This window comes from Sarcophilus harrisii, chromosome 1, assembly GCF_902635505.1.
Source record: "Sarcophilus harrisii chromosome 1, mSarHar1.11, whole genome shotgun sequence".
Lineage (NCBI taxonomy): Eukaryota > Metazoa > Chordata > Mammalia > Dasyuromorphia > Dasyuridae > Sarcophilus > Sarcophilus harrisii.
This window is the reverse complement of record NC_045426.1, coordinates 7,383,689-7,395,744: the sequence shown is the minus strand read 5'-3', so window position 1 is coordinate 7,395,744 and position 12,056 is coordinate 7,383,689. Positions and strand designations below refer to the sequence as shown.

The 12,056-nt window shown below is 42.4% G+C and overlaps 1 long non-coding RNA gene across 1 annotated transcript in view; it reads right to left on the bottom strand.

Moving 5' to 3' along the window:
- LOC116421534 overlaps window positions 1–12,056 on the bottom strand; it is a 59,209-nt gene that overhangs the window by 33,178 nt on the left and 13,975 nt on the right. Inside the window, exon 2 of the long non-coding RNA XR_004231933.1 lies at window positions 7,348–7,435. This is a non-coding gene — a long non-coding RNA (uncharacterized LOC116421534). The remainder of the gene's footprint in view (window positions 1–7,347; window positions 7,436–12,056) is intronic.

Here is a 12,056-nt window from a genome sequence, read left to right as displayed (position 1 = left end):
CCAAAAAAACCACCTCCTCTAGCCAGGCTGACCCATGTCTATCTCTCCTCCACCCCATTTCCATCATACCTATACCATCATACCATAGCCTACCTATCCCACCAGGCAGGTCTCACGGACCTGGGGTTTTGATGGAACTTTTCAAGAAAGGGTATCTTATTCTCTTGTGTGGGAAAAGATGTCTTTGTGAAAAGAGGGAAAATGGCAGGTTTTTTAAAAGAAAACCTGGAAGGAAAAGAGCCAAATTCAGAGGAGCTTTTAAGCTTTCTGTTCCAAGTTATCTTCTAAGCAGAATTCCTTTAAAAGAGAGGAATTGGCAGCAAGGTGGGAATCTGGGATGGAAAATACATTATTATACATAACAATTGTTGTACTTGAGAGAAACTATCTGGAAAAAAATAACACCCTAGAATAAATACAAATGAAATTCATGTATCAAAACCAGGACTGTGAAAATAGTTTAAATGTTTCTTGAATTTATATCTAGTCATTAACCTAAATGCAGATTTTTGTTCAAGCTACACTTCTGCCTCGTGGTCAGGAGGCCCGAAAACTCTTGGCGTGGAAAATTGGCAGAATAAAGTGGATTGAATTGGTCTCCATGGAAAAATAGATTTTGGCAGCTGCAACCGCCTCCTTTCGCTCGCCTCTGTCTTGTCCCATTCCCCTCTCCACAAACACATCTCACGAGGGCTGCCTCTGCTGGCTCTTGTGACTCCAAAGAGAGGGAAAGGAAAGTCTAAGACAGCAAAGCAGCAGTCAGATTCTAGTGGGTCCCAGCGGGTCAGAGGGAAGAGGGGACCCTTCCTCTGTAGCCCAAAGGCAAGAGCTCACTCCCTGCCCCTCACACTGGAACATACTCAAGGCAGAATCCCCAACCTCTGAGCCTGTATATCCAAACGTTTCCCCTGGGGGTATGTCATGCAATGGAGAATGAGATCTCTTCTCAAGAGGAGGCTGGAAAAGCCCCAGGGGCCTAATAGAGATTCCCATCCCCTGCTGAGTTCCTTTTTTCTTCTTCTTCAAAAACACAAGAGGAAAGCAATAGAGCCTTCTGTCCCTGGACAGGAAGCACCCCCCTTAGACCCAATCATTGGGAAATGATGACAACCTAGAAATCTATCAATAAACATTTATTAAGCACTTACTGTGTGCCAAGCACTATGGTAAGCTCTGAGGATATGCTAAAAATACATAGTATTATATATGCTATATAATATACACTATACTACTACAAATAATACACTAAAAATATGTTTTAATGCAGCAAGCAAAATATCGGAATCAGAACATATAAGATGTATGCAGTCAGTTTACCTGGCGTTTATACAGTGATTTGGGGTTTGTGAAGCAATGTATATTATTTCATTTGATTCTTAAAACACTCTAAAAGGTAGGTACTATTTCTGTTGCCATTTTACAGACTGAGAAACTGAGTCTGGAAGATATTATTTTTCCAAGGTGACTCTGATTTCTTGCACTATCTACAAAAAATATTTTCCGAGGGGAAGCACCAGCACATGGGTGGTGCAGAAAAGGCTTTGTGGAAAGGGTATTGCTTCAGCTGAGCTTTACAGTAAGCCGGAGATTTTAAATTGAAACTTTGGAGGGAGAGCAGTCCAAGTATGGGGAACAACCTTACAAAGGCATGGAGGTGGGAAATGAAATACTCGGGAAATAGACCAGTAAGGCTACATCAGAGACTGGGTGGAAGGGAGTAGAATGCAAGAAGATGGGAAGGTCAGAGAAAGGAGAAAAAAGATAGATTGTCAGCATCCTTCAAATCCAAACAGAGGACTTTAAATGTGGTTCTGGAGGCAATGGGGAGCCACTGAAATTTCCTGAGTAAGGAAGAGTAAGGACGGCTGTAGGAAGATCACTTCGGCAGCTGTGATGATGCAGATCATCAACACAATTCTTAAAGATTTTAAGAATCGGTTTAACTGATTGAATAATAAGTGGGGTTCTGACTAAAGTGATTCTTAAAGTGCTCAGTTTGAAAGCCACCTGAGAGCTCCTGGTATCTCAACTTCAGAGAGTTTCTTTTAGGAGCAAACCTCAGCCTGGGGAGACCTCGGCCCCTTGCTGGTTCTGGGATCTTTTTTCCACCTTGGAAGGGCTCCTGAAGCCCTTCTTGCCCAAGTCCTCCCCCTATCCCCACCAGGCCATGGTTGGTGATTTAAGAAAGGGAGGAGTTTTCCTAGTAATATGGGGGCTGAGCCATGATTTAATTCATGTTTTAAAAACATGGAATCCCTAAAGCATTCCTCCAAATTTCCAAGAATCAGACTGCAATGTTTGCAGAAAACTGCTGCAGATGTGCAGTCACGTCCCTTAGCCAGTACCCCCAGCCCCAGAGCTGTCCCAAATGATCTTCATGCCTGGGGCAACATTTCCTGGTGCAGTAGATCTAGGGAAACACACTCTTGAATCAATGTAGTTATTTGAAATTTGATTTGAAAATAATTCAGGAAAGAATTAAATATATTTAAGGAAGGAGAATCAGTTACTTGAGTGACTGAAGGCAGAGAAGCTCAGAGGTGGAAGGGATCTCACTGGGCAAATAAATAATCCCACTCACGGGATTGGGAGTCCAGTGTTCTTTGCAAATCACCAGTTTCAACAAGACTCACTGGTACACCAGTAGCACAGACTGGGAGCATCAGAATAATTACTCACTGTCTGGTGGTGTTGTCAGTGCTCAAGAAGGGAATTTAGGAGAGAGCCTGGTCCCCTGGAAAGGAGAAATGGCAGTGAAAGCCCTCGGGAGGTGCCAGAGAAGCGGAGTCTCAGGGATTTCTTCCTAGAGTAGAAGAGGAGAGCACCTGTAGGAAGCAGTCCCCTGGCCCCATCCCCTCACAAACTCAGATCTTGTCGTTCCTACTTGTCATTAGACATATGATCTCATGCTCTCCTAATCTTCTTCGGTTCTGCTGAAGAACAGCACAGATTAAATTTTTGTGCCTTCTAAAATTCTCACCCTGGGCCAAAGTTCCAGTGCACACACATAGTTACACCTCAGCCAGATGAGGAACCTGCGGACGGGTGTTTTATTTTCAATACTTTCCAAGCCAGCCAGGTCCTTCTATGGCAGAGGGAGTGAGCGGGCTGTGTCCTGTAAGTGTTGTGTCCGTTTTCTCTTCCTGTAACCCTCAGCGGTTTTCACTGTGATCTTTTCTCTCTTTTCAGCTGGTTAATAATCCACTAGCAAGTCAGGCAGCGGCAGCAGCTGCGGCAGCAGCAGCAACCATGAGCTCCATAGCGAGCTCTCAGGCTTTTGGCAATGCACTCTCCAGCCTTCAGGGGGTCACAGGCCAACTAGTTACTAATGCCCAAGGACAGGTGAGTGGGAGTCGGGAGAGGAGGAACTTCTCATGGCAGATGGCTCTGGGAAAGGAAATGTTTGCTTTGGGTTTCTGTTTTGCATGACCATGATATGCGACCGCACATTTTGGAGACTAATGGGCACTGCTTGGTAGCCATGCGAGCAGGAGAGAGGCCTTGAAAGGGCATTGCTTTTTTTAGAACTCAGTTCCCTGGCCCAGAAGTCAAAGATGGCCCCTCTACTATCCACAAAATCCCTCAAAGATGCAATATGGGGCCGCACAGAGAGGAGTCCCCTTAGGGTCAGGAAAACCCGCACCCAAGACCTGTCTCTGGCGCCTGATGACTGTGTGAACTGGCACCAAGTACTTCCCCTGCCCTGTACCCCTAAGGAAATCTCTAAGCTACAGGGGAGTTGTTGGTGCACTTCCACAGAAAGCAGCTCACATAAGGAGAACCGCCACTGTTGAAATAACTAGTCCAGAACAAAACTAAGAACCTATGGATCAAAGACAGCAGGGTGGCTGAAGAAGTAATAGTTTAGTAGAGAAACATGCATGAATACCCAAAGGCTCTGGGATTTGGTCAGTTTGGGGAACTCCTGGATGTGGAAAGCCTTTGACTTAATGCAGATTACAGCACATCTGGGACTGATGCTGGCTAGGCAATTACTGGAGGCACAAAAAACAGCCAATTATAGGCATGAGTCCTAGACTGAAGGGACATGGGAACATAGATTTAGAAGGGATCTCTGAGGCCTCCCAGGTCAATTCTTCATTTTACAGATGAAGAAATTGAGATCAAGCTTTAATTTTAAAAAATTGAGATCTAAGAAAGTTAAGTGAGTTGCTCAAAATGACACAGGCAAAAGCACCAGAAGTAGATTTAAGCCCAATTCTCCCAATTCTTCATCAATTAATCAAGATTTATTAATCACCTAGTATTTGCCAAGTATTGTACTGAATACTGGGGATACCAAAAAAGAGGCAAAAGATCATCCCTGTCCTCACAATGCTAACAATCTAATAAGAAACTGGCTGCAAGTCCATCACTCTGTGTTCCACCTCACTTTCCCACAGAAACACACTTTTTAATCAATGGATTTTCATATAAATACATACATACATATATGTACATATTAAATATATAATCTAAGAAACAACCAAGAGCAAGACGAGTGATAATCAAGCCATGTGCCAGTTGGCCCTGCCCCATCTCTTTCTCTCATGGCACTTCCGATGCTTCTGTAGTTCTTTTATCATCATCAATACCAGCCCATCTAGGGGCCCAGTGATCATTTGTCACCAAGTTAACGTTGCTGTCCGTTTCCCAGCAATAGAGAGCTCACAAATCATGATAAACAAATGCATTAATGAGACTTTCTAATCTTGGAGTTTATCATCCTGATAAACTCCACACTGTTTTCTGTGGATGCTGGGGTTCAACTCGAGCTTATGTTCAAGCTACTGTCAGACTATTTCCCCTGAGATGAGATGACCAAATTCAGGGGTAGACATCCTTGGTGAGACCTCTGTACTCCTCTGCTCTTCACACCGAGATGATGACGTCCAAAAGGTGAAACCCTTTCTTTGCTAAAATATTTCTCGGTGGAGACTTTTGCTCACCTAAAAGCTTACTTAGTGCATTCTGGGACAAAGGGGATCCCGCTCCCTCCAACTTTGTTTTTATTATACATGAGGAGTAAACAAAGATGAATTCGTAGCTAAAATGTCCGCACAGGAGGCCCAAGGAAAAAAAATGCTGACCTTGTTCTATTTCCTGGTGGGTGCAGAATTGTTCTATCAGTACCCAGAGGGTTGAACGATGGAGCTTGTCAAAGAGAGCCCTTATCTAATGAATCATCTTATCGCAGGGGCGCACCACACATATTAAAGGGGGATTGTATGAACAGTGTGCCCTCTACAATAACCTCTCAATGTCTACTTTAACCCTTGTTTCAATCCCTTTTCATCAAGGGATCATTTTATGCAGCCAGCTTTAAATGGGGCCTCTCAAAAGCCTATTAAGATTTCTGGAAGGATGGGGGGCTCGGGATGGAAGAAAAGTTGGTTATAATGGCCATAAGTCATAGTCATATCAGTTCCATCTCAAAAGCTGGTTTCTTGATATCTCTGCCTCAGAAATAGTAACCAAGCCCACCTCTTCTCCCTCCTGGGATGCGCTGGACTCTTTTTAAGATGCAAATTGGCAGAGAAAGCCTCTTCTCTCATCGGTTTGCCCATCTGGCTTTTCTGTTCAAATGTTCCATGGAAAGCACTTCCATCCCTCACTCTCCTGGTCTTTGCGATGGTTTCTATGCTCAGAAAAATACATAAAGAGCCAGCTGGGCTTTATTTTGCTGGCGAAATATCCCCAGGAACGCCACAGGTTGCACAAGCAGCAGAAGGGAAGATCTCTTTCCTGCTCAAGGGCTAATGTTGGCTTCATTTGCTGTTCGCACAGATCTTCTGCTAGCTGTCTGGGGAAGAACACCTCTGGTCTGTTAACTCTTCAAGAGAGTGCTGTCTCCTGGCACTGAAGGTGGTTTTCAGTAAAAGCTTTCTTCCCTCGCCTCAGTTTAGAATGACTGGACTAGGCAGGACTGAGTTATTCTGATTTATGGGAGAATGTATATGGGATATATACATGACTTGCCCCCCCTCCATAAAAAATGTGTCTTTGTTAGCTTCAAAGTAAGCATTGAACATCTGGGTCTAGAGCCCAGGATCATAGCTGAGAGCCTACTAGCTTCTTTTGGTCAATCACTCCTCTGCAAGGAGAGTCAGAAGCTAGAGGTTTATTGCCTTCAAACCCTTCCATTTTCTAGGAGGTCAAAGTGAGGCAACATGGGTAATAGACAGGACAACATTTAAATCAGGATGGCCTAAATCATAAAACTACTTATCAAGAGCCAGAAGGGACTTGGTCAAGGCTTCTTAGCCTAAGTCTCGTTTTTTCTAATATTTTCGTAACTTTAATATTTTTGTTTCCTTTGAAAGTCTATTTATTTTATGCATCCAACAGCCTTATTCTCAGCAGAGGTCCCTAATATTCACCAGACTGCCAAGGGAGGCTATGCTAAAAGAAAAGGAGAACTCTTGTTCTAGTTCCCATTTTACAGATGGGGAAACCAAGGCACAAAGTTAAGAGACTTCTGAAAAACCACACAAATAGCGTCAGAAAGAACCTTCCACTTAAATTCCTGATATAAATCTTATATTCCATGGGGAGAATTTAATAAAGGCAGATGGATCAGCTGGTTGAAGGTCAAATCTGCCCTTTTGCTCATAGCACTTAGTGGGCCTTCTGGGGCCAAGTAAAAAAGACTGCAACTCTGGGTCCAAATTTGGCATTCTTTCAACCAGACAGCATTCTACTCCCCTGGATACCCTCTGGTTTGTGTGAATGCCAAGGACTTCATGGAACCTCTCTGAGCCCCAGCTATCTCTTGAGGACTATTAATTATCGATAGACTATTGATTGGCATTAAGGATAAGAATCTGAATACCAGGAGTTTCCCAAAGAATGGGCTTCTTGCAGGCAAGAGCATTGACTGAAGGACACTCCCAAGGATGAAAGGACAAAGCTTTTTAGAGCCAGATTAAATGCTTCCCTTGCCCTGGAAGACCCTACTAAGTGTCTCGACTTAAATCCAAGCTGCTGCTATATGTGCTCAAATTACTGGAGAGCCAATGGCTTCCCCAATAGCCAATCTCCCACTGCACAGAATGGAAGTCATCCTTGTTTTGGGGGAGGGAGGGGCAGTTTCTGGTGCCCTTTGTTCATGAAGCCAATCCTAGAAGCAGAAAGGACAAATCTCGCTTATATACCATTTGCTTATGAGAAGCCAAGCAAGGTTCCCATCCCTTAGAGGATTCCCATAAGGCTTCTGCATTAGAAAGTGCACAAAAGAAATCAGCAAGAGTAGCCATCTCAGATGACATGACCAAAACCAATTGGAGAGCATGAGGAGCATTAAAGTAAAGCTTGTTTGATCAGTAACTTAGGAGCTTTAGTACGTACCCTTTGGTTGAGTACATTTCAGTGGATACTTCATTCCATCCCAATGTATTATCTGCACCAGGGCAGCTCACAATCCATCCAGCTTTCTCTTTTATAGAAAGGGGAAAGGAAAGAAGATAAGGAGAAGGAAACAACCATTTATTAAGTGCCAGACTCTGTGCTAAATCCTTTAGAAATATTATTTCATTTGATCCACACAACACAACCTAACTAACAGTTTACCTAACTATGAAGAGATGCTATTATTATCCCCATTTTGCAGTTGAGAAAACTGAGGGGAAGAGTTCACGGACTTTTCCAAAGTCATACAGTGAGTAAGTTTCTAGGTTTGAACTTGTATCTTCTTGACTACAATCGCTGTCCACTGGGCTACTTCCCTGCACCTTCATTGGGGTTTTTGTGAATTCTCATGCAAACCTCCAGCTGTTACCTTCTTTTTTCCCCTTTTCTGAGATATCCACCTGTTATGCTTAGATGAGTTTCAAAGGCTTAGTTGCCATGACCTGTCCTCACCAACCTGTCCAAATCAACAATCCATTAGTGTAATGTACATGGTCCCTTGGGCAAAGGCTGCAAAGTTTGGAAAGAATCTCAGAAGTCATTAGTTTTATCCTCTCATTTTACATGTGAGGAAACTGAGATCCAGGGACCTGCAGCCCAACTTCACACAGATCATCACAGTCAGTATTGAACTGGGTCAGGTTTTTTAAATTTAAATAATAATGATAAACACTGATATCTTGATTAAATACAGCCACTAGTGCTTTCTCTCCTCAAATTAGCTTTTATTTCTTTTTTTACATTCTGCTTGAAATTTGTGCAAACTTATATTAGTACATTTGAACCATATGCAATATTTTGTTTCTTTGGTGTCCAGAAGGAAATCAACCACTTATTTTTATTTCTAATAAGTTAAAAAAACAAATCAAGGAACCTACATTAATTTCTGCTAACTTAAAAGTGCCAGTCAAGAAATGTTTCTAGAAGATCCTCATTAGAAATGGTTCCCAATTATGATTTTTCCCCTTAAATCTAAAAGGATGGATTTGTACAGATGCACTTAATTCCTGAAGTGGTGTGTGTGTGTGTGTGTGTGTGTGTGTTAATACAGGGCTCCCCAAAGAGCCCCCATGTACTTGGAACACAAAACCCTCCACCTGAGGACAAAAGCAAGTCTTGCTCACCAGTCATTCATTCATTTGTACCCATCTTTGGGGCTTTGTAATCTATAATAAGCCATCAGACCCAAATGAAAAAGAGCATCCTTGTTGATTCTCCCCTCCCCCACCCCATCTCCCATAATAGCCCGGTCTGCTTTGGTCCTCATTATCCTGATGAGCCACCGTTTGCCTTCTGAGCTGCTTGACGTTAAATGGCGCTAATGACGCCTGATGGCCAGGCTGCTCCTAACAAGGCTCTCGGCAGGAGCAGCAATGAGAGTGATTACAATGGAGATAGATTGGCTGGGATGGTTTGCTTTGTAGTGTCTCAGCTGCTGACACTCAGCGACATAATCAGGTCACAGAGCTGGTCAGAGCCATCAGCAAGATCCCTCGCTGGAACCCTCATTAGAAAAGCGTATTATTCAGCCCCAGACCTTCCCCACACTACCAAGGCCCCTTCCCCCCCAGTTCACCACCTTTCCCTTTCCTTCCTCTATCTCTTTATGAAGAGCCACTGAAACCCCCTTTCTGAAATCCAAGGGTTAGTCAAATAAAGTCCATTAAGTGAAAGAACCTTCTTAAATGAATGAAACCAATCGCCGAATCCTTTTCCAACCTTCGCCTCCCCCCAGTTCTCTCTGTCTCTCTGTCAGTCTGTCTCACACACGCGTGTAACCATGAGATCTAATTTTTTTCTTATACACTGGTCTACAAAGCAGCTGGCAATCAGCTGTCTCTGTTTCTTTATCCATTTCCTAGTCCAGATGGATTTTCTTTACCTAACTATGAAGGGGGAAGGTCTCCGGAGCTTTCCTGTGAAGGGATTCTGGCTGGACACCTTTTTTTCCTGCTTAGGAGGTAGGAGACTAAGTAAGGAGATAATGCACATTTGCACCTAAGTAAGTACTTTCCAAATTGGGCAGAAGAGTTCTTTATCGCTCTGCTCCAGTCCCAAGACAGGGCCTAATCAGTTATTCCTACTTTGCCAGTTCTCTGTCAATTAATCAGCAGTCATTCACTACATGCCCATTATGTGCAAGAAACCCTTCCTCTGTCTGTGAAGCAGGTGGCTCAGGGAACAGAGTACCAGACTGGGAGAAGGGAAGAACAACCTTACATGGAACTAGCTGCAGGGCTCTAGCTAAGTCACTTAAGCTCCCTAAATCTCAGTTTCCTGGTAAATAAAACTGGGATAAAAATAAGCCCTATCTCATAATCTTATTTTGAGAATCAAATGTGATAACTAACGCATTTTGTGAACCTTAAAACTCTGTACAAATGCCAGCTATTATACTATTAAACTGTCCCTGCCCCCAAGAAGCTTGCATTCTGTTAGAGGGAGAGAATATGTTCAGAGACATGTAAATATAGGATTGTGAACAATAAATGCACAAGGATTGGAAGGGAGCCACAAGTTTTTGTTCTTGCAGTAAGACATGAAATTATGTACACAAGTATTTTGTCCATTTTTAAAGCATCATATCAACATCAGACTTGGTATAGAGTTTGCTACAGACCTTTAATCAGTGTGGAGAACTGCCTTTCCCTGATGCAGACAGCAGCTCTTCTGGAACTTGCTCTTAGAGCATTGCCTGGGGAACCTAATGAAGGGTCCATGACTTAAAGGAAGCCTCACCACCAGTGTATGTCAGAGGCAAGACTTGAACCCAGCTTTTCTTGACTCCAAGCCTGGCCCCTCTCAGAGAAGCCATGCTGGCAGTTATTTTTATTAATCTTGTTGGTATTCAGTGAGTATCTGTCCTTAGAGACAGCACTTTTAGCATCCAGCTTTTCAAGAAGTGAGCGTCCTTTCTGACAATAGTAGATTTAGAGCCAGAGAGGACAATTGAGATCATTGAATCCAGCATCTTCATTTTATAGATGAAGAAACTGAGGCTCTGGAAAGCCTACCCAGGTCACCAGCTAGTATTTGAGCCAGATCTTTCCTGACTTTCAGTGTAGCTCTCTGTCTACTCTGCTAGGTAACCACTCTGGGGCTTGTCCACAAAGCTGACAACTCCCAAAGAGTTAGGTGCTGTGTCCATCTAGTCCTCTCCTTGGTACAGTGGAAGAATACAAAATCAGCAAAATCATCTCTGTGAAATACTTGAGTTAAATACCATGCAACCTGTGTGATCTTGGCCAAGTCACAACTTCCCTTGGCTTCTGTTAGCTCATCTGTAAAGAGTTGGACGGGATGGTCTTTGAGGTCTCTTTAAACTCTTAGCCTTTGACCCTTCTACGAATTGTCCTAATTGAACAAATTTGTCTAAAGGACGGGAGATCTCAAGTTAACAGATTCTTTTCTTATCTTCATGATCAATTTTCTGAGTGGTCACAAAATCCCTCCAAAAAGCTGTGTATGCTTCAATTTATTCACCTGGAAAATGGAGACTGGTTCCATTGGGAACATCATTTGGGTGACTGAGTTCATGCCTCTAATCTTCACCAAGACCCTCCTGTCCACAAGCTGAATGATTAGAGTAAAAGTTAATACATGAAAGCAACAAAAGTTTACCATCCAATTAAACAGTCTTTTGGCACTCCCTACAGCATATTCCCTTTGACTGAGGCAACTCTTGAGGTATCCAAATAGGAAGAAACCAGAAATAAGAAAGCAGAGAGAGAAGTAGGCCAGAGAAAGAAGGAAATAGGAAACATTTTAGGAAACAAGAGACCCCAGAGACGAGCTAAAATATGAAGGAAAGAAATAGAGCTTTGCATGCCCTGATTGAACCTTTTCTCTTAGACATAATCTCCAGAGTTTAGGTCATAATTGCTGCTTATTCTCTCCACTAACCATTTTGTTTTTGTAAAAATAACTGCCTCACTGTATGAGTAAAGGTCAGAGGATTGCCTGAAAGTGAAAAAGCTCTCGTTTCTAGGGCCCTTTCAGATTAAGACACAATGTGAAGAGGTTTACATGTGATTATCTCTATAGATTAAGAGACTGAGGAAGAGAACAATTTCATAATTTGCCCAGACTCGTGTGACTAAGTGTCAGAGAAAGAAGTAGCCTCTGAACCCAAAGCTCATTCTACTATGTTTTCCAAGGAAAACATAGAACATTATATACATCATCTCATTTTCAGGCAAGGAAATAATCATTTGACAAGGATTTATTAAGTGACTACTATGTGCCAGGCATTGTGCTAAGTAAGCACTGAGATTTTTAAAAAGTGAAATAAAATCTGTTCTCAAGGAGCTCACATTGTAAAGGAAACCTAGCAACTGCCCAACACGCCTCTTTCTGCCCTGCTCTCCTTCCTGGCTACTGATTTAATATATATATATATATATATATATATATATATATATATATATATAGTATAAGAAATATACTTGTACTAAGAAATATATATATATTATACTTGTACTAAGAAAATATATATATATAAATACTATACTTGTACTAAGAAAAAAATATTTTTTTTCTTAGTACAATAGAACTGTCCATAAATGTGCTTCTTTCTGATATACTTGCTCTGTAAGCCTTCCTACCTATCCCCTAACTACTAGAGTATCATCTCTGCATCCTGAAAGGCA